Source organism: Pseudonaja textilis, chromosome 9 (genome assembly GCF_049901715.1).
Source record: "Pseudonaja textilis isolate UNSWEBS1 chromosome 9, rPseTex1.2, whole genome shotgun sequence".
Lineage (NCBI taxonomy): Eukaryota > Metazoa > Chordata > Lepidosauria > Squamata > Elapidae > Pseudonaja > Pseudonaja textilis.
Window position 1 is genome coordinate 19148077 of NC_141998.1, and position 21467 is coordinate 19169543.

The 21467-nt window shown below is 44.0% G+C and overlaps 2 protein-coding genes across 3 annotated transcripts in view; one reads left to right on the forward strand and one right to left on the reverse strand.

Moving 5' to 3' along the window:
• The window catches only part of ZBTB44 (zinc finger and BTB domain containing 44), a 366779-nt gene that overhangs the window by 149789 nt on the left and 195523 nt on the right, over positions 1-21467 (reverse strand). The gene's annotated exons all lie outside the window — the stretch shown is intronic.
• PRDM10 (PR/SET domain 10) overlaps positions 12612-21467 on the forward strand; it is a 58304-nt gene continuing 49448 nt past the window's right edge. The window contains exon 1 of one of the 2 annotated variants that reach the window (XM_026709035.2): positions 12612-12732. The gene's annotated coding sequence lies outside the window, so the exon portion shown is untranslated. Of the gene's footprint in view, positions 12733-12823; positions 12919-21467 lie in introns of those variants that run through there. The other variant, XM_026709037.2, reaches the window with a different exon arrangement.

Sequence of the window (21467 nt, forward strand, 5' to 3'; positions counted from 1 at the left end):
ATCATCAAACAGCCACATGTATTTAGCACATCACACTCCTGAGACTAAAAGCTTTGGGGAGAAGCTAGGACCCACCCTGTCAAGTGAGAGAACAAACAGCCGATATATCTTCTTTTCCAGGGGTGAGTTTCTACCAGTTCTGTCCACCTCTGTAGAACTGGCAGCTCTGAAGAGCAGCAGACATAGAACCGGTTTTTGCCCACCCACCCACCCGGGCTCTTACCTGATCTTTATTTCCTGATTTTTCAACTTCAGCTGCCAAACGAGGCACAGCTGCAGTTAAAAAAGCAGGAAAAGAGGACTGTTTCAAAGGCTGCTTCTCTGCAGGCAGCTGCTGATGACGATTTACAGGTGCGCAGCTCGCAGCCTGCAGGGAAGCTCATAAATCTCGAACCGGTAGTTAACCCTGTCATATCCCACCCCTGTCCTTTCCCCATAAAGTTACCCCACTTGTGTGGCTTCAAAGAAATCCCAACCATGAGAAAACGCCAGAATGATTTTCTTAATTCTGATTTGGTTTCTGTCTCTTTTGGCGCGCTGCAGGAATTCCGCCCCTGTCTACAGCAGCCTTCTGATAAATTATTATTATTATTATTTTTAAAAAAAGCAGGCTTGACTAAATACAAAGAACAGCCAAGCAGTAAAGTACTACAATTGAATATAATAATAAACGAAAGCCCCCTAGTGAGACCTAAAGCTAGGATTTGTCAAGACCCCTCAGCCACTCTGAAGGATCTATCTCCTTGGCTTCCTGGGGCACATGCATCTCAGGCAACCCTGCTTTGAAGGTGCAAGAAAGCCTCCTTGAATCAAGGTTGTCTCTTTAGAAGGTCAGATTTTGAAAAAGGAAAAAAAAAATCCTTGACAGCTGAGGGGAGTGTTTGTGGAGTGGGTCATTCCATCTGTGCAACATCCATGGGGTGTGCACCGTGAATGAAGGGTGGAAGGCTCCTGTTGAAGTTGTCCATCATCTTCAAGAAACTATGTCTATGGAGATTCTCAATCATCTAGATCGTGGTTGTCCCGAAGGTGCTTTTCCAAAAGGCAAGCTGGACTTTCTTGGATTCTTTTTTTCCTTTGGAAACTGAAGAACTGAAAAAGGTTCTTGGATGAGAAGCAACATGTTTTGAAGGGGAGGGTGAATGAATGTCCACTTTCCCTTTTGGAAAAGTACCTTTGGAACCGTCTTCTAGGAACCTATCCAAGATGTCCCATTTTGTTCCCCCCTCTCTGAGTCTCACCCCACCAACCTTTAATTGCCCAAGAGCTAGGAGTCAAAGATCTCGGAGTCTTAGTGGACAACCAGCTAAATATGAGCCAGCAGTGTGCAGCAGCAGCCAAAAAAGCCAATGCAACCCTAAATTGCATTAACAGAGGGATACAATCAAGATCAAGTGAGGTACTAATACCACTCTATAAAGCCTTAGTAAGACCACAGCTAGAGTACTGCATCCAGGTTTGGTCACCACACTATAAAAAAGATGTTGAGACTCTAGAAGAAGTGCAGAGAAGAACAACCAGGATGGTTAGGAGACTGGAGGCTAAAACATACGAAGAACAGTTACAGGAACTGGGCACGGCTAGTCTAGTGAAGAGAAGGACCAGGGGAGACAGGATAGCAGTCTTCCAATATTTGAAGGGCTGCCACAGGGAGAAGGAAGGGGTCAAGCTATTTTCTAAAGCACCTGTAGGCCAGACAAGGAATAATGGATGGAAACTGAACAAGGATAGATTCAACCTGGAAATAAGGAGAAATTTCTTGACAATGAGAACAATCAACCAATGGAACAGAGGTTGCCCTCGGAAGTTGTGGGAGCGTCATCACTTGAGACTTTCAAGAAGAGATTGGACTGCCAGAAATGGTGTAGGGTCTCCCGCTTGGGCGAGAGGTTCAACTAGATGACCTACAAGGTCCCTTCCAGCTCTGATTATCTGCTGTCTGTTAAGGTTCCAAGTAATAGATCCATTGTAAGCAAAAACTCCGAGGCAGGTGAATTCCTCAAAGAATAGCATTATTGGAAACATCATATTGGCACATATCTGGCGAGAACCGACTCTGAGAGGCGCCTTGGTTTTCACCCAAGTAAAAATAAAAGTTTTTCCCTCAACCCTAAACAAATCAGTCACACGTGGCCCAAATCACGGCAGCCCTGCTGGTCTGGTGTCATCACTCCTCCTTCCTCCGCCCAGGTGTGAGAACGTCCTTGGTTCCCAGGAGAAAGTCTTGAGAAAGTATTTTGTTTTGACTACCAGCTATCTCACTAATCCCCCCACCCTCCCTATCCCTCGCTCCAGTGTGAAGTTCCAAGTTGCCTTCAGCTTCAGGGTTGACACCAGCCAGCTTTTGGCAAGGAGGTCTCAAGTTCAGGTCTTCAGCCTTGGTTGTTTGTAGCCTCTGTCATCCTTGTGGTTTGTACTTCTGCCCTCCAGACAGAGTAGGGATGTATCTCATATTCAACCTTCCATGATTTTGACTTACTGTTCGGTTGACCAGGCTCCCTGAGCTACCTAGAGACGCTTTAATGGAGGAATAATATTTCATCAAATCATCAACAATCCAGAACAGGAAGTATGGCAATTGTTGTTCTCTTGTGCTCCGGAAGTCTGCCAATATACATATAGATATACAAATACCTCTTCGGCAGTATTTGAGGGGCTGCCACAAAGAAGGGGCGGGGGAGTCACATTATTTTCCAAAGCACCAGAAGGCAGGACAAGAAAGAATGGTTGAAAACTAATCAAAGAGAGAAGCAACCTGGAAATAAGGAGAAAAACCATAACAGTGAGGACAATTAACCAGTGGGACAGCTTGCCACCAGAAATCATGGGTGTTCCATCATTGGAGGATTTTAAGAAGAGACTGGACAGTCACTTGTCTGAGGTTGTATAGGTTCTATATATACATGTTACCATTTGGGCTCAGCGATTCTTGTTTAGCTGTTGAAAGCATTGTTAATTCACTCACATTTTCATTAACTCATCATGCCGATTAATCAATCTACTCCCCCCGCATCCCCCGCCCTGCAACCTGGCTTCTGAACTAGAAGTCAAAATATTTAGCTGCTGAGAAGATTTTTAATTAGCTAACCGAACCGATTAATCAATCCACCCACCTTGCAGCCCCACTGCTTGTGAACTAGGAGTCAAAATATTCGCCTGTATTGTCTGTGCAATAGGAAGCAACGGATGTTAATGGTTTCTAGCTCTGCCCACGTTCCTTGAGCGGTTTTTCCCCCCCCGCAAAAGGTCAGATGCAAATAACTGCTCCATCATCTACATCTATGTATGTAGCATCAGCAAAATGAACGGGAAGAAAAATGTTCTTTATAAAAGATATAAATATATGCGTACGTATGCATGTATGCATATGTGTGTATGTGTGTGCGTGCATATTTATGTGAGTGCCACATTCTTTCATATATATAAAAATACTGTTTCTTCCTGTTCATTTTGCCTATGTTGTATACATGTATGTAGATTATATACATACATACATACATACGTGTGTGTGTGTGTGTGTGTGTGTGTGTGTGTGTGTGTGTGTGTGTGTGTAAATAAAATCTTACCTTGCTTAAACCAGAGTACTTCTGAAAACCAGAGTACTTTTGAATATATATACACAGAAGTACTTTGGTTTAAGCAAGGGAAAAGTTTTGAGTGTATTAGCTGAGGACTATTAAACCAGACATTCAGCCGTGACTGCCTTAATGATGTTTTCTGATTGATAATGCTAATATAATTAATATTCCTTGCCAAGAGGAAAGATAAGTACTTGAGTGAAAATTTGAGGCTGATCTAAGAGAAAAGCTTCATTTGCTTTTATAGCTCTTGTCCTAATGTTCTTTGGGGTGGGTGGGAGGGAAAGAAGGTTGAGCTACAGTCCAAATGAATTTCCCGCTGCAGAGAACATCACCAGAGACCAGCGAGTTTTTTAAATCTGTCGTGGATGGTTTACAATAAGGTCTTTTAATGGAGGAATTAGCAAACATTTGGCTTGGTGGGTGCTTTTGAAATCTGTTTTATTTTATTTGGAAGATTTATGTAGCCGCCTACTTGCTCATGGGTGACTCTAGGCTACTTATAGAAAATAAAAACACAATGTCCTGTCTAAGAAATAAAAATAATAATACATAATAAAATAATAACCCAACCACGCTCCCTCCTGGCAACAACACACGCTCCTATCTGCCTTTTAATGGGCTCCATCCATCCCACTCTGGGTTCCTCTCCCATTGGTGGAACCACGTCTCAGGGCCTTCCGAAAGAGTGGAGGGCCACTCTAATTTCTGAAAGGATGATGGTGTTGAAACCTCCAGGTGGCCTCAATGACCCTCTGAAAGGATGTAAATGACCAGCTGTATTCAAGGAATGTAAATCCAGAGGGAAGGAGCTGTTCAAGGTTGGTTTCACAGGATGGGCTGGCCGCTTCAAAAGGCACAACTCAGAAGACCAGTGGTAGGATTCAATTTTTTTACTACTGGTTCTGTGGGCATGGCTTGGTGAGCATGGCAGGTGAAGGATATGGTAAAATCTCCAGTCAGAGGCGGGATTTGCCGGTTCTCCGAACTGCTCAAAATTTCCACTACCGGTTCTCCAGAACTGGTCAGAACCTGCTGAAGACCACCTCTGCCTCCCACCATTCTTTCAGTAATCCAGGAAGTTCTCTTTTTTGGAGCAAGTGTGCATGCTTCCAAACAAAGCAAAATTCAACATGTTTTATATGTCAGGGTTCCAAGTAATACACCCATAGCAAACACAACTCTGAGGCAAGCAGGTTCCTCAAAGAGCAACTTTATTGGGTATATCACATGGGCACAGACTGGTGCAAACCGACTCTAAACATTCCCATGGTTTTCATCTAATTAAGTTTTCCCCTCTTTCCCAAACAATCAGTCCCATGGTCCAATCAGGGTGCTGTCTGGTTGCTTGGAAATTTCATTCCTCCTCTCTTCAGCCACCTGTGGAAATGTCCTTGGTTTTCAAGGGTAACTATTTTGTTTTGACATTATAATTTGCTTAATGACCACCATGATTCACTTAACAGTTGCAGTGGTTCACTTAACAACCGTGGCAAAAAAAACTGGGTGTGACTCGGCAACTGCGTTACTTAACAACGGGAATTCTGGTTCCACCGGAGGACATAAAATGAGGAATAACTGTCAGGTGTTCCTGGTTTCACATCCCCATCTCTTACCTTACCTCATGGAATGGCAGGTTCCCCAAAACAGAAATGGGGGGTTTCCCCTTCTTGAGAGAAGGGAGGATTTGAAGCAGTGCGTCTTCTGAATTGGGTATTATTTCCATGATTAACAGTCATGGCTGGAATTGGGGCCATTCTGAATGGTGGATGTCTCACCATGCATGAGGCAGCTGCCTTAGTTCCCGGTCTAGGATTATCATCTTTAAAATGACTCATTTCCACACTGAACAGAAATATGCTGTAGTCAGCCCAAAAGCGTAGCCACAGAAAATACAAAAAAGATGAGTGCTGCAGTATGCATTGATCTGAACTGAGATACTGCTTTTTCTGTTTCAAAAGACCAACTACTTGACAAAAAAAATCAGAAAATAAAATACAAGCTGAATAGTCAAGACCTTGTTGATGATCCAAGCTCTGTCAAGGGCCTTGGAGTACTCATCTCTAATGATATAAGTGCTAGAGCCCACTGTAACTACATAGCCAAAAAGGCATTAAGAGTTGTTAATCTAATCCTACGTAGCTTCTTCTCTGGTAACATCACACTATTAAGTAGAACATACAAAACATTTGCTAGACCAATACTCAAATACAGCTCATCAGTCTGGAACCCACATTACGTATCTGATATTAACACAGTTGAGAAAGTCCAGAAATATTTCACAAGAAGAGTTCTCCACTCCTCTACTCGTTGCAGAATACCTTATGCCACCAGACTTGAAATTCTAGATCTAGAAAACTTAGAACTACGCCACCTTTGGTCTGATCTAAGTATGGTATATAAAATCATATATTGCAATGACTTACCTGTCAATGAATACTTCAGCTTCAACCATAACAACACAAGAGCACACAATAGATACAAACTCAAGGTTAACCGCACCAAACCTGATTGCAGGAAATATGACTTCAGCAACAGAGTGGTCAATGTCTGGAATTCTCTACCTGATTCTGTGGTTTCTTCCCCAAACCCCAAAAACTTTAATCTTAGACTGTCTACTATTGACCTCACCCCTTTCTTTTATTTTTCTTATATGTACCCATTTCATGTATTCAGAACCATGTATATACTTATGCCTATTATCTTGTAAGCGATTGACAAATCAAAATAAAATAAATAAATAAATAAAAAATGGAAAAATGTGGGCTAGATAGAATCTCCATCAGATGGATTTATAACTGGCTGACCAACCGCATTCAACATGTAGTCTTTAATGGAACTACATGGAGGGAATTATGCTGTGGGGTACCTCAAGGCTTTGTCTTAGGCCCTGTATGTCAACGCCAAACTAAACCTGGTGGAAGACATTTTCCTAGTTCATTGTTGCCGATCAGCTGGGACTCGGGAGGCAGCGAATAGATGGGGGCTGGGGCAAACCAGAAGTGGTATTTACCGGTTCTGCAAACTACTCAAAATTTCCACTACTGGTTCTCCAGAACCTGTCAGAACTGGCTGAATACCACCTCTGGTCTGGAGGTTAAAACATATAAAGAATGTTTGCAGAATTGGGTGCATCCAGTTCAATGAGAATAGGGACTAGGACTGACATGATAGCAGTGTTCCGATATCCCAGGGTTTGCCATAAAGAAGAGGGGGGTCAGGTATTCTCCAAAGCACCTGAAGGCAGGACAAGAAGCAACTGGATGGAAACAAGAAGAGAAGCAACCTAGAACTAAGGACAATGAGAGGACAATGAGAACAATTAATCAATGGAATGACTTGACTCCAGAAGCTGTGGGTGCTCCATCACTGGAGATGTTTAAGAAGAGATTGGACAACCATTTATCTGAAATGGGGTTGAGTTCCAAGTCCCTTCCACAACTCTTGTTATTCTGTTAAAATACCTTGTGTTAAGAGCAGCAATATGGACACAGAGATGAAGCAAACAGAGATATAAGAGGGAAGGAGAGAGATTAAAAACAAATTGCATCAGCATCCCTTAAAACCTGGTAAATGAGACGTGTCTTTGGATATGTCTTTTTCCAAAGCAGAGAGAATTAAATGGATGCTCCTTCAAGGGTAAGATAATCAGACAGAAACAATAAGAAAATGACAAACAAGTGATGAATGGTACAGTTTTAAAGCTCATCCTCTAGAACTTCCTTCATCCAAATAACAATTACAGCCCCAGTGAGCAGTTATTAAATGAAGAATTTGTAGCACCAAAGACTGCATTAGTTTCAAGAAATGTTTACCAATCATTTAAATGCAAGGCCTGGATCCTGCTAAGCTGTAGATTGTGATTGGACATCATGTTTGACCAATTTAGAAAGAGAATTTAATTTGCATATCAAAGGGGTTTGCAAAGTATTTTTCTTTAGATGCTTGATTTCTGTTCAGCTTTCTTTCACTAATCAAGGAAGGGAGCACAATTCGGCTTGACATATTTAACTGCTGATATACACTGAAAAAGAATTTATTGGATGCTAGTAAATTCTGCTTATGTCTTCCTAGGAAAGGAAAATGATCCTGTCTCCTGAGAGGCATATATATCTCCAAAGCAACTTTGAATGGATATTTTTCAGTGCAAATTTCGTTCTATATTCAGGATTTTTTTTTTTAATATTGCACACTTCGTGTTCGGAGCTCTTAATTGCTTAATTAAAGATATCCTCAAGTTTAAAACACTGCAAGCACCATAGGTATTAAATTTAATCAATCTGTGAACTTTCATTTTTTATATGCCAATTATAACGGCCTTGTGTGAAAGATGAGAATTTTTAGGAAAAAAAATTGCAACCACTCGTTTCCTTTTAAACTCTATGCTGTCTCCACCAATTTCCCCACCTTGCAAATAATATGTACTGACCCACCAGTGTGCTATGTTTTAGATTTTGGGTACTGCAAAAAGATTTCAACAGTGTGTCAGGATTCCTGAAGTTACCCCAATTAAATCACAAGCCAAACTTCCAAAACTTCAAAAGGATTTATTGGGAGTTAACATATCCGGCACTGCCTGGGTGTAGCCGACTCTGAGACACATAATTCATTGTCACCCTTGACCCTGGTTTTCCCCCCACCCCCTGGGTGTATTGTAATTCATATTCTCCAATGAGACACATCCATAGCCAAGAGTCATCAATCATGTTCTCCGGTTAGATTTTTGCCCAGCAGAAATTTCAGTCACCTAGTTACTATCTCTGAAAATCTATGTAAGGAATGCACTTTCGATTTCCCAGCTGCCTCACTGCTCTTTCAAACCCCTTTCCCCCCTCCCTTTCTGTTGGCAACCATAAAAATATCTAAAACAACCACAGAAATATTTTATGAGTTGACCCAGTGCTCATACTGTACAATATGAAAACCACGCCGTTGTTTTTTTAAAGTGCACTTGTAGCTTTTTATCGTTTGGTTTTGTCATAACCATTTTCAGAAAAAGAATGGTTGGTTTTGTGTTTTGATGTGAATCACACACAATAAACTTCAAAGCTTTCATTCAGCTGGAAAGCAGCATACGAGAATCACATCCTGAGATTGTATTCAACATAAGGAAAGGGTTCAGTTTCTGGATTCATACCTTGGGCGAAGCCATGGATAGTTTTAATTATGGTTTGCGGAATAAGTTACATCAAATGTTAAAATTTCTGCTGGCTTCGCCCATTGCACCAAAGTTCAAGTGAAAGAGATAGCAATGGGGCTGGGAGAGATCTGGAAATGCAGCCACTTAGGGTTGCTGAGCAGAAATGTAGAAAGTGTAAAATGAATTCCGTTTTATGTACCAGTTAAATGAAACAGAACGTACTCTTTATTACTACATAAAGAGCAAACTCACACAAACAGAACTTAGGACAGTAATGAGAAATTTGCGGTGGAGAGGTTGAAAACTTAAGAAAACACACACACACACACACACACACACATATATATATATAAAACCTGTGGGATAAAATAATAAATTGATGCCTTCTGGTTGACATTTTTCATTACAGGTAGTCCTCAACTTGCAACCATTTGTTTAGTGAATGTTTGAAGTTACAATCACACTGAAAAAAGTGAGTTATGATTGTTGACACGATAGCAGTGTTCCGATATGTGAGGGGGCTACCACAAAGAAGGCGGGGGTCAACCTATTTTCCAAAGCACCTGAAATCAAGACAAGAAGCGACTTATGGAAACTAATCAAGGAGAGAAGCAACCTAGAACTAAGGAGAAATTTTGGGACAGTGAGAACAATTAACCAGGGGTACTATTTGCTTCCAGAGGTCGTGGGTGCTTCATCACTGGAGGTTTTTAAGAAGAGATTGGACAACCATTTGTAGTGTTTCCTGCTTGAGCAGGGGGTTGGACTAGAAGACCTCCAAGGTTCCTTCCAACTCTTGTTATTCTGCAGCTTCCCCATAGTCACACAATCAAAATTTGGGCGCTTGGCAACTGGCATGTATCTATGACAGTTGCATTGCCTTGGTGGCCTTGTGATTACCATTGGTAACCTTCCCAATTGGCTTCCATCAAGCGAAGTCAACGGGGGGGGCAGATTTGCTGAATGACTGCATGATTCCCTTAATAACGTGGCGAAAATGGGGCAAAACTCATTTAACAAATATCTTGCTCAGCAACGGAATTGTTGGGCTCAATTGTAATCGAAAGTTTCTGGCTAGAGAATTGTGGGAATTGAAGTCCACCAGTCTGAATGTTGCCAGGGTTGGGCATCCCTGCTCGAGTCCCAAACCGGACATCAATGTTTGCTTAAAAACTCTCTTATTTTTCCAGACTGGAGAATTGCTTTCCTTCCTGTGCTTTTCCCGGCCGCCTTTCCTTTGTCTCTTGTCCGAATGCCAGCCTCTTTTCCCTCGCGCTCCCTTCTCTTTGCTTCTACAATATTTATTTGAGCTACTGCAGGCAGTAATTATTTTTACCCTAAAACAAACTTCCCCTTTTGCTGTGTGCGGATACCATTCCTCCTTTCTATCCAGGCCCAGGATATTTCTATCAGTGGGTGTATGTGGGAGGAGGGGGGAATTAAATGTGCTGTTGATCTCCCCGATCCTCCTGAAATGGTTCAGTGCAGGCACCTTCCTTTGAACTGCCAGCAGGAGCCAGATCAGTGATAAGAACAGCAGAAAAATTAGCACTACCCTCATTATTAAACACAGGCTTCTGTTATGCAGACAGAAACAATCTGGTTTTTTTTAAAATAAAAAATTAGGAAAGATTTCTTATAACTGAGATCACCCGCTTTCCATATGGTCCTGCAAATGGGCAATGAAGCTTCTGGAAGGGAGGGTTGGCCCAGGCCCAGTTCCTCCTCCACCTTCTCCTCCCTACTTTTGAGCATTCCTGAAAGCAAAAGCCTGCAAAGATGGTCGAGCAGCCCAGCCACCCACAAACCAGCATGTCTATTCTCACCACCGCGAGAATGGTGCAACTCTGAATTTCAGGATCCAGCTTCAAAAGTTGGAAAAGCCTTTTTTGTGTTTGCATTTTAATTGGTAGCACGGTTTAAAAGGAAAAAAAAATAGACGGATCAGAGCTGCTGCAATTGGGCTCATTCATATGGTACTTAGCTAAATAGCCTTAGGCATCTCTCAGATAAACTTGAATTAGCACCAATGATCCCAAAAGTGCCTTTTTTTCTCCCCAAAAGACAGCTGGACTTTCTGGTTTTGCTTTAAAGATGTTTAGCTCCTCATCCAAGAAGCTTCTTCAGCTCTGACTGGACGGTGGGGAACGAAACATCTTCAAAAGGAAAAAACCAGGAAGTCCAGTCGCCTCTGGAAAAAGCACCTTTGGGAATTCCCCACTCTGGAATGCAGAAGAAAGAATTTAAAATAAGGAACCAGAAACACTACTCAGGTGTCCCCAGGACACAGATAAACCTTCAAGTGCTTCAGCTACCTTCTAAAAAGGATGCAAATGACCAGCTGTTTGTAAGGAGTATAAATCCTTCCATTCCCTACTATCCTGTCAGAGCTGAAGAAGCTTCTTGAATGAGAAGCGAAAGGTCTTCAAAAGAAAAACCAGAAAGTCCAGTTGCCTCTTGAAAAAAGCACCTTTGGGACAACCATGACCTAGATCGGTGGTTGCCAAACAGGGAGCCAGGGAGCACTGGTGGTCCATGAGAAAATTTTTGGTGGTCTGCAGAGAAATGTCAACCCCCCACACAAATCAATCAACCCAGGCTGCGTGGGAACACAAGGCTTGTGTCGCTTGCATTGCAAACAACATGAGATAGTGAGGGGAGGGGGGGAAAGGGTGGAGGGGGGAACTTGCCCCACATGCCTTGCCTACCCATCGGGCTTCTTTCTACTTCTGCTTTTGGCTGCACTCAAGGAAAACAGCAAAAATCTTTCTCTCCCCCAGACTTTGCCAGAAAAGAATCTTTGGGACCCAGCAAGGCCTCCTGCTCCAAGAGGCTGCGCCGGCAAAGACTCATTTCTGGCGGAGTTTGGGGGAGAGAAAGAAAGACTTCTGCGGCTTTCCTTGCACGAAGCCAAAAGTCTCTCTCTCTCTCTCTCTTTCCCCCTGAGAACAGAGATGGAGATGGTATCCTGCGATCCCAAATAAGGAATGATCGATCGGTAGGAAAACAGAGTGAGGAATTTTCCTGCAGACTTTTTGGGGGGATTTTCCCAGGATCCCTGGTTCGTAGGATTTAAAATTATGAGTTTGGTGGTCCAAAAGGATGGCGACCCCTGACCTAGATGATTGAAATTCTCCACAGATGTTTAGCATGATATTACATAGTTGGAATAACGAAACGTCTGCAAGAAAACAGCCAAGCTCAGAGAAGCACCAAGAATTTATCGGGTGCTGCAAGTGAATAATTGCAGGAAAATGGAATGGGGATTAAAGCATGCATGTGGATTAACTTCTTCCCCAATGAAATAAATAAAAAAGAAATAAAATCCGGGTGAGCCACAGAAGTCACTAAAGAGCCATTTTCGTCTCTTTACAGCCACCTAGCGGCACTCTGAAGTTTTGCAACCCAGTTCGGGGTCGCCCCACCCAAGAGAGACTTTGCAGCGGAGGCATCCGCGCTAAGCATGCTGGGAGCTGTAGTCCAATACGTCTGGCGGACAGGAGGTCGAGGCGCGCGTCCTGACGCTCTCACATTCTGCCGACAGGGGTCGCTATATTATTTCACATTTATTCAGCCTGGCAGGACGAGAGGACGCTCGTGATTGGTGGATGGCTCCAGTGCAATGCGGCGACTGGATGAGAGCTGTGCTGTGATTGGTCGGATTTGGTCTCGAGCGACGGAGGCCCAAATCCAAGGCCAAGGGGTGTGTGCCTTCCCTCCGCCCCCAATTCCCCCCCCCCCCTCAGTCTCTGCAGAACGCTGTTAATGCGGCTTGCATGGAAATATTTTTGGAATCGCTCTTTTAGACAAGCTTGAGTGTCGACCAATTATCTCATGGCCTTGGCAGCTGTTGCTAGGCAGATTATTCTAATGACTCATGGGCGGTCTTTCTTCCCCCCCCTTCCCCCCCGTTCTGCAGCTACCATTGTGAGGTGAGGACAGGTGGGCGGGGATGATCTGTGGTGAGGCCCTAGGAACCGGCCTGGACACGAAACCGTCACCGAACCCCTTCAGGTAAAACGATGGATCGGCCCGGAGAATGAGTTTGGCTCAGGGTTTCGGCAAGGCCCCATGAAGGATTTTTAGGGGTTGTTGTTTTAGTCGCACCCAAGATGGCGCCGGGATCGGGACAAACCGTTTGGTCCCGCGGGTGGGGAAAGAGATATAGGGCGCTGCCATACCCCCCTCCCTGCCGGAGAGGTACAGTCCGCTTCCCCCTCCCTGCCCTAATCGGGATACCCCATCCGCCCCAGACGGGGGGGAGAAAGCTGCCCCAGCTGGCCTTCCCCCCTCCCTGCTTGGTATAGTCCGGACCCCGGCACCTCACTGGACGGGGGGGGGTTGTTGAAGCCATTTTAATGCCCCCTCCCCAGCGCTGTGGGCCTTTCCCTCACTGAAGGCTAGTCGTCCTCCTTCCGCACTTGCACCCTTCGCCCTTCGGTCGGCTGTCGCCTTCCCTTCCCCTTCGGCAACGTCGCGACCCGCGTCGGCCCGCGTTCTCCCCCCCTCCCGTGGCCCGGAGTGGTTGGGGCGGCCGGGAGTGACCGTTCTGGACTGGGGCTCTCGGGGCTCCTCGCGGCGCCTCCCTTTGATTGGCTGGCTGGTGGGGCGAGCGCACGCGGGGGTGGGGGGAGTACAGGAGAGGGGAGCCCCGAGCGCCCTCTGGGCTCGCTGGCCCAGGTCGGATTGCGCGTGCGCGCGAGCTGCCCGGGTTGCGTTCCCACGTGCTAATGCGGGCATTGGCGGGTCAGGGCCCGGGATGCGCGGAGCCCTTTGCAAACGGGTGAAAGGCGAGAGGAACATGCTGGGTGCTTTTGCCCAAGACAAGGGCATGGGCGCTGCTCCTTCCCGGTGCAAAAGGATTGGGACGTGGGGTTTAAGCCTGGGGATTCGTGTGGGGACCCGTGTTTCTTTGAAGAAGGGGCCGTGGGCTTGAGTGCACGCGTGCCTCGCGTAGTACAGGTAGTCCTCGACTTATAACAGGCCGCCTACGGGCCGTTCAAAGATACAACGGCACTGGAAAAAAAGGACTGATGCCTGTTGCTCACACTTGTGACTGTTTCTCACACTTGCGACCGTTTCAGCATCCCCACGATTGATATTTGCATAGCAATAGCACTTCAGACTTACATACCGCTTGGCGGTGCTTTTACAGCCCTTGGTAAGCTCTTTTACGCAGTTGGCGTATTACCCCCCCAACACCTGCCTCGCATTTATGACGTTTGCAATGTCCCAGAGGGAGGCCGTGTAATCTCCTTTTGCGACCTTCTGACAAGCAAAGTCAACGGGAAACTGGATTCGCTTAACAAGCGTGGGTGACTAAGAACTGCAGTGGTTCGCTTCGCAAAAGCGATGGGGAAAGCAGTAAAATGGGGCAAAAGGCGCTTAACCGATATCTCACTGAGCGACGTAACTTTGGTCCTCAGTTGCGGTCGTATGTCGAGGACTAGCTGTAAGAATATCCCACGTGAAAGCAGGGAGCTTTATCACTTGAATGCAGATCTCCGGCCTATAATGATGGATGCACAGTTGCGTCATTATGCATCGCTGTGCATTGAAAATGCCCTGGGAAATAGCACCATTTGTGTCTTTCCAGCTGTGTGACTCCCAATGGCCAAGTTGGATTGTGTTGATTGTGTTGATTGGATTGTGCTAAATCATTTTTTTTTTTAAAGGGCCCGTTTTGAGCCTCTTGAGAAAAGGGACTTTCAACTTTCCCTTGAGGCTGGAAGTTGTGGGTATTTGTTCTCAAGACATGTGACTGGAGCCTTTTGCCGCTGCTTCGTCAGAAATCAATATTTAGAGTGCAGTTAGAAAAATAAAAGCTCTTTGCATTTCTTTTTTTTTTAACTTGTGAGTTAATGTTAATTTTTGATCAGCTTCCATGTCCTAATCAAGGGTTTTATTTCAGCTTGAAAACATGACATATTTGATTATTCTCTTTTATTAATGTGTGTGTGTGTGTATATATATATATATATATATATATATATATATATATATATATGTGTATATACACACACACACATATATATTAAGTTTTCATGGGTACTTACATGTATGGTATTCAGCTTTGTTCGCATATTTTCCCATGTCATTATAGTTGTGCTTTTAAAGTTGTAGCAATGTTTTGGCAGAATCTCATCTGCTATCATCAGGCTTCTGTATTGTGTTCGTCTGTGAGTCAGACTTTCACAGCCGTTTCAGTTTTAAATTTGAGGCTAGCCTACTGCTGTGCCTGATACTACACAGCCATCACATCAAGACTGACTTCAAAACAGACAGAAAAATAGCAGTCATCCTAAGAAACCCCAAAGATAAAATTGACCTGGAAAACCAAGGCATATACGAAGTCCCCTGTGCATCTTGCCCGGCCACATACATTGGACAGACCAATAGAAGAATAAGTACCCTCCTGGATGAACACAAAAATGCAGTAAAAAAGCTGGAACACACTTCCTCACTAGTCCAACACATGAAAGCCACAGGTCATAGCATCAACTTCAATGGCACCAAAACCCTAGCCACTATAGAAAACCCCAGCTACAGAATTATCAGAGAAGCCATAGAGATTGAAAAAAGACCTGAAAGTATGAATAGAAGAGATGACTCCACCAGACTGTCAATTATTTGGAAGCCTGCACTCTCAAACAAAAAAAAATCTCCACATCACAAGCCAGGCAAACACCTGGGCACAGACAGATCCCCCCTGCTACCTCCAGCTCAAACACACCCCAACCAGGCACCCAGATGAAACCTAGCTTCCTAATAAATGATAGCCGTCCATTTACTTGGAGCCAAGCTGCACTAAAAGCCTCCAATACAGGAACACAATGTTGCCAGCCAATCAAGACACAAAACAAAACAAAAAAGCCACAAAACAGACAGAAGATATTAGAAACACCAATCAAGCAGAACACAGCAAAGTCCAAGACCAATAAACACAGACCCAGACTCCCAACCAACCAGGATGAAGAAAAAAACATTCTGGCACAGCAGTAGGCTAGCCCCAAATTTAAAACTGAAACAACTGTAAAAGTCTGACTCACAGATGAACACAATTCACAAGCCTGATGATGGCAGATGAGATTCTGCCGAAACGTTGCTACAACTTTAAAAGCACAACTACATTGACGTGGGAAAATATCCAAACAAAGCTGAATATATATATGTATACTATACATGAGGTTTTTATATTCCTGTAAGCCGCCTTGAGTCGCCGTGTGCAAATAGGCAACAAGATAAACTCCCTAAAGTAAATAAATAAATATCTTACCTTTTCGCTACAGTGCTATAAATATCAAGGGAACTTTATATTTTTTTAAAAAATCAATTCCATAATTTGATAGCTTCCTGGTGTTAAAGAGGATAGGCCAAATACTGCAGTCCATGGCCAAGAGGAAAGTACTATATAGCAGTCTACTTCGTGGCTTATGTATTTATTTTATCTATTTCTAAAATTTGCATGAGATTGTTAGCAATGTGCAATGATTAAAACTACCGAAACAAAGACAGCAATGCAATAAAAAACCTGCTGCCATTGACAGTCCTCCATCATCTCCCAAATACTCTGCAAACAACAACACTTTTATCAGCTTCTGAAAGGTCATAGAAAGCTGGGCACGGAGGCTGATGTGAGCTGGAGGAAAGGCTTTTGCGTGACATAGAAACCCCCCAACAGCATCTTGTGCAAAAGCCCCTCTTAACCTCTTGGTATGCGTGGGGAGAGGGCGTTAAGAAATTTTGCCAGCAAACCTACACTGGATACTCGGGGAAGGTTGTCCTGAGGTATCCTGCCAGGTACGGCACTGTAAGTTAGACTCTTTGAATTGCATTCAGAAAGCCATCACAGTTTCTAGCACAGCGTTACGTAGCTATGACAACCTCCTCTTCTCCAGCAGACGAGCCGTTATGTTTTATCCCAATTACAGCTCCTGGAGGCTTTCAAAGGCAGCTCTTTGCAGCCTGCGGTACAGTAGAGGTGGTCTTCGACTTACGACCTTCATTGAGCCTACAATTTATGTTGCTCAGTGAATTAAGTGAGTTTTCCCCCCCCCCATTCAAATTATGAGTCTAGTCATATCTCAAGGAGTGAACATGCCGGCACTACCTGGGTGCAGCTGACTCCGAGATACATCATTCATTTCACCCTTGACCCTGGTCTTCCCCCCCCCCGCACCCTCTGGATGTATATTCTCCAATGGGACACATCCATAGCCAAAAGTCATCATGCTCTCCAGTAATAATCTTGCGCACCAGAAGCTTCGGCTGCCTAGCCATTACCTATGAAGCATTTAAGGAATGCAGTACTTCCCCCACTCCCTTTCTGCTGTCAACTCTAAAAGACCAGAGAGATCTTTTTGACTTGACACCCATTTTATGAACTTTCGGTTGCTAAGTAAATCACTGAAGTTATTAAATCAGTAACTCGGCTGTTCAGTGAACCTAGGTTTTCCCCATTGGTTTCAGTTGCCCGGAGGATGCAAAAGGCGATCACGTGACCCTGGGACCCTGCAACCGTAAATATGAGCCAGTGGCCAAAAAGTCTGAATTTTGAAACTGTCACCATGGGAAACGGTCACAAGTGTGACTGTGACTTTTCAGTGTTGTTATAACTTTAAACAGTCGAGTGGTGATCTGGAGGTGAGGCTCTCACCTCACAATTGGGAGGCTGTGAGTTCGATCCTAGGTAGAAGCAGATATTTCTCTCGGCACACTGAGAATATATCTGCTGAACAGAACTCTGTATTGGCAACAGGAAGGGCATCCGGCCACTAAAACACTCTGCTAGCTCCATTCAGTTGCCCAGACTCCACCCCGCAAGGGATTATGGGGTCCTTAAATAGCAATCATGAGGAGGATAACTTTGAACAGTGACTAAATGAACTGTTGTAAGTCAGGGACTACCTGTAGTGGAATCACCTGGCCATAAACGTGGCACTTGCCAGGGTCTCCTATTCCAGGTAGGGCTACAGGAAGCACATCAGCCAAAGTTCGGTGAAGCTTCTCTGGTCCAACATCTATTTATCAAGGGGTAGCAGTGAATCCAAGATGTCGCTCCAGTTGACAGACACACTTCAGAGGCAATGCAGTCCTGCCTGGAGTTAACTGGCAGGTAATTTTTTTTCTGAAACGACGACTCCCATCTTCCTTTGGTCCAGCTTCAGTCTTGCTTTCTATCATCCACATCCTAACTGCTTCCACGCAAGGCATCCATATTTTCATGACATCTACAGCTGGATGTAAAAAGTTGTGTACAGGTGATCTTCAAACTTAACAACTAGTTCAGGAAATGAAAAAACCTACCTGGGAGGCTAAGTACCACCTGAATTTGGAGTTCCCACAGTCCCCACGCCCCAGACCAAATTTCAGACCCTCACCAATACGACTGCATTTATGTCCACGTCATCTTGTGGTTGCGCGGCCATGTTTTACATGATGGTTTTGAATAAACCAGGTTTCGGTCAGAACTGCTTCCATAGCAAACCATTGGCATGCTTAATGACAGTGGGGTGTGTTTAATGACTGCTGCAAAAAAAGGTAAAGTTTTATACAACAGTCACAATTTACAATTGATGGTCAGGCTGTATTGGTCGACTTACGAGGTCTGTCATTAGCCAACAGATGTCCTTTTATGACATAGGGTAGAGTAGGAGGAAGGAAATTATGCCTTGGAGTACACCGCAGATGAGCCTCCATTGAGTTGGGCTCTACTCCCCTTAATACCACTGATGGAAACTATCAACTCAGGAAAGAGTAGAGCCATTGTAACCTAAGTTGGAGAACCTTAAAATGTAGGGGGAAAAAACCCTCTCAAAATATCTAAATCTGAAATCATACCGATTGTAATAAATTTATTTATCAAAGAATCCACTTGCCACAGATGGAAGCGACAAAGCCATTTACACATACCACCCACCTTTCCTGTGGGATGGGATGAATCCAGTATCTCTTAGCCAATCAGACCATTTTCTTCCAAGGTAACAGAAACTAGGGACGTCGTGGCTCGGGGGCTAAGACGCTGAACTTGTTGATCAGAAAGGTCGGCGGTTCGAATCCCTAGCGCCGCGTCACGGAGTGAGCTCCCATTACTTGTCCCAGCTTCTACCAACCTAGCGGTTCGAAAGCATGTAAAAAATGCAAGTAGAAAAATAGGGACCCCTTTGGTGGGAAGGGAACAGCGTTCCGTGCGCCTTCGGCATTTAGTCACGCCGGCCACATGACCACAGAGACATCTTTGGACAGCACTGGTTCTTTGGCTTTGTAATAGAAATGAGCACCGCCCCCTAAAGCCAGAAACAACTAGCATGTATGTGCGAGGGGAACTTTTACCTTTACCTAACGAACTATGAGACAGGTGGAGTCATCTTTTACAAGCAGACCATATTCCATGAGGAACAAGTGTGCTAGCAGATTCAAAATCTGCCTTTCTAATAATATTTACCTTTTTTTTCCCTTTGGCAAATCCTGTGCAAATGCGATAGTTAGCCAACCAAATTAATTTCCGGGGTAATTGAAAGCATTTGACTCTTTAAGAGATAAATTCTTTTTCGTTATTGCCAGTTCTAGAAATTCTAATAACCTGTGCACTTTGGAGCCTTCCACAATCACGAACTAATTAAGGCTTTACGAACATAGTAAGTAGTACAATTGAACAGAACATAACCTAATCAAATATCACTTTAATGGCTTAGAAGAGAGTGGCTTGTGTGTCTTTTTTTAGTGTGTTCTGGATGGCTTAAGTACCTTGTTTTATAACCAGAAGATGCTTTTGTGTTGGAGAAATAAAATAGTGGGCTTTTTTCATGGTTTTTGATGGAACCTCAGAACAATGTCTACATTTGACTGCAGGAAGTCCTCAAGTTACAGTCACTGTTGAGCCCAGAATTCATGTTGCTAAGTGAGAAATTCGTTAAGAGAGTTTGGGTTGCCATTTTACAACTTTCCGTGCCACGTTTGCTAAGTGAATCACTGCAGTTGCTAAATTAGCGATTAGGTTGTTAAGTGAATCTGGCTTCCTCATTGGCTCTGCTTGTCAGAAGGTTGCAAAAGGAGACGCTGTGACCATCATAAATATGAGTCAAGTATGAAAAATGCTCATAAGTCACTCTTCAGTGCCACTGTAATTTCAGACGGTCACTAATTGAAGTATTGTAAGTCAAGGACTACCTGTATTGTATTTTTGTTGCAATAGGCTGGATGTTAACTTTAATCTCTGAAGAAAACGTTGTGTTAGTTTTGAAGTTGCTCATACCAGAGCATCGCATAGAACATTCCTGTGCAGTTTTCCTTTCACACAACCAGCTATGTTTTTTTCAATCATATCCTACTGATTCATAAATGTCCCTGTAGCTCAACAGATAGGCCTACTTTGGAAATAATAATCAGGATTTTTAAAGCCATCATTTCTTAAACTCTAGAGCGGGGGGTCCAATTTTGGCAGCTTCGAAGCTTTGGACTTCAACTCCCAGAATTCCCCAGCTAGCCATTCTGACTGGGGAATTCTGGGAGTTGAAGTCCACCACAAGTCTTAAAAGTGCCAAGGTTGAACACCCCCTGTGCTCATGGCTTGTTTTGTGCATAACGTTAAATCAGAATGAGCTACTTAAACATGCAAAGTCATAATGAGAAATTTATTGACGGACATCAACAAAGCAAACATATCTTTGCAAAGCTTTCATAGACCCAGCTGAATCAAAAGACAACCAATTGTGGAAATCAGCTTTGTATTCTGTGCAAACTCACCTGCCCATAACTCTTACTATTCATCGTTAACAGTCCTCATTGTGCTATTTTTGTGGGCCTGTTCTGTCTCCCAGACTTGTATCGCTGCCAGCCAAACGTACATGAAGGCTGGCCATGTGCTGCAATCGAAGCTGAGCTGGAATTGAGGATTTCACATTTTTACATGTCCAGGGTTCTAAGTAATAGGGCCATATAAATTAAATGAATTAAAAGTAAAAGTTTGTCACTTTCTCAAAACAATCAATAACATGGTCCAGTCGTAGTGCTGTCTGGTTGCAGCAGTCAGTCCCATGGTCCAGTCACGGTGCTTTTTGGTTGCTAGGTGACGTCGCTCTGTCTTTCTCCGACCAGGAGTGAGGATGTCCTTGGTTCCCAAGAGAAAGTACTTTGTTTGGGCTACAAGATCCCAGCTACCTAAAATCCCCGCCCCCTCCAATCCCTCAGCTCCAGGGTTGCAACACTGACGCTGTCAAAAATGGCTTCGGTCAGGTCAGCTTCTGGGTTGACATAATATTCGGTAGGTCCCCGCAAATATTTTGGAACCGCCCCTCCCAAATGATTTTGCACGATTTTAGTGCCAAACTTAAAAAAAAAAACTACCATTGTGATTAGAGGCACCTCGTGAGATGCTGAATACAACAGCTAAATTTAAAATAGAAAGCCTCTGGGAGGGAGCTGTCTCATTGCTGCATTTCCTAATGTTTCCAGACTGATCTAGCGGTTGTGCCCGCGTTTCGAACAATTCTGCAGTCATGTTGAAGCCAAAGGCTGTAATGTTTTCAGCACATCTCCTTTTTCCTGAACTCATGTCATTCCTCCAGGGCTCTCTGCAGATTACAAATACCAACATTTGCACAAACCTGCCGTATACCACGAGAACGGGGAATTTAGTGAGAGGACAGTCCAAGCATTTTGCATAACAGCGTATTTAAAAACACACACAGACACATGAGGTTCATTTCCACTATCCATGGATTATATGCATTTCTACAGGCAAAAAAACC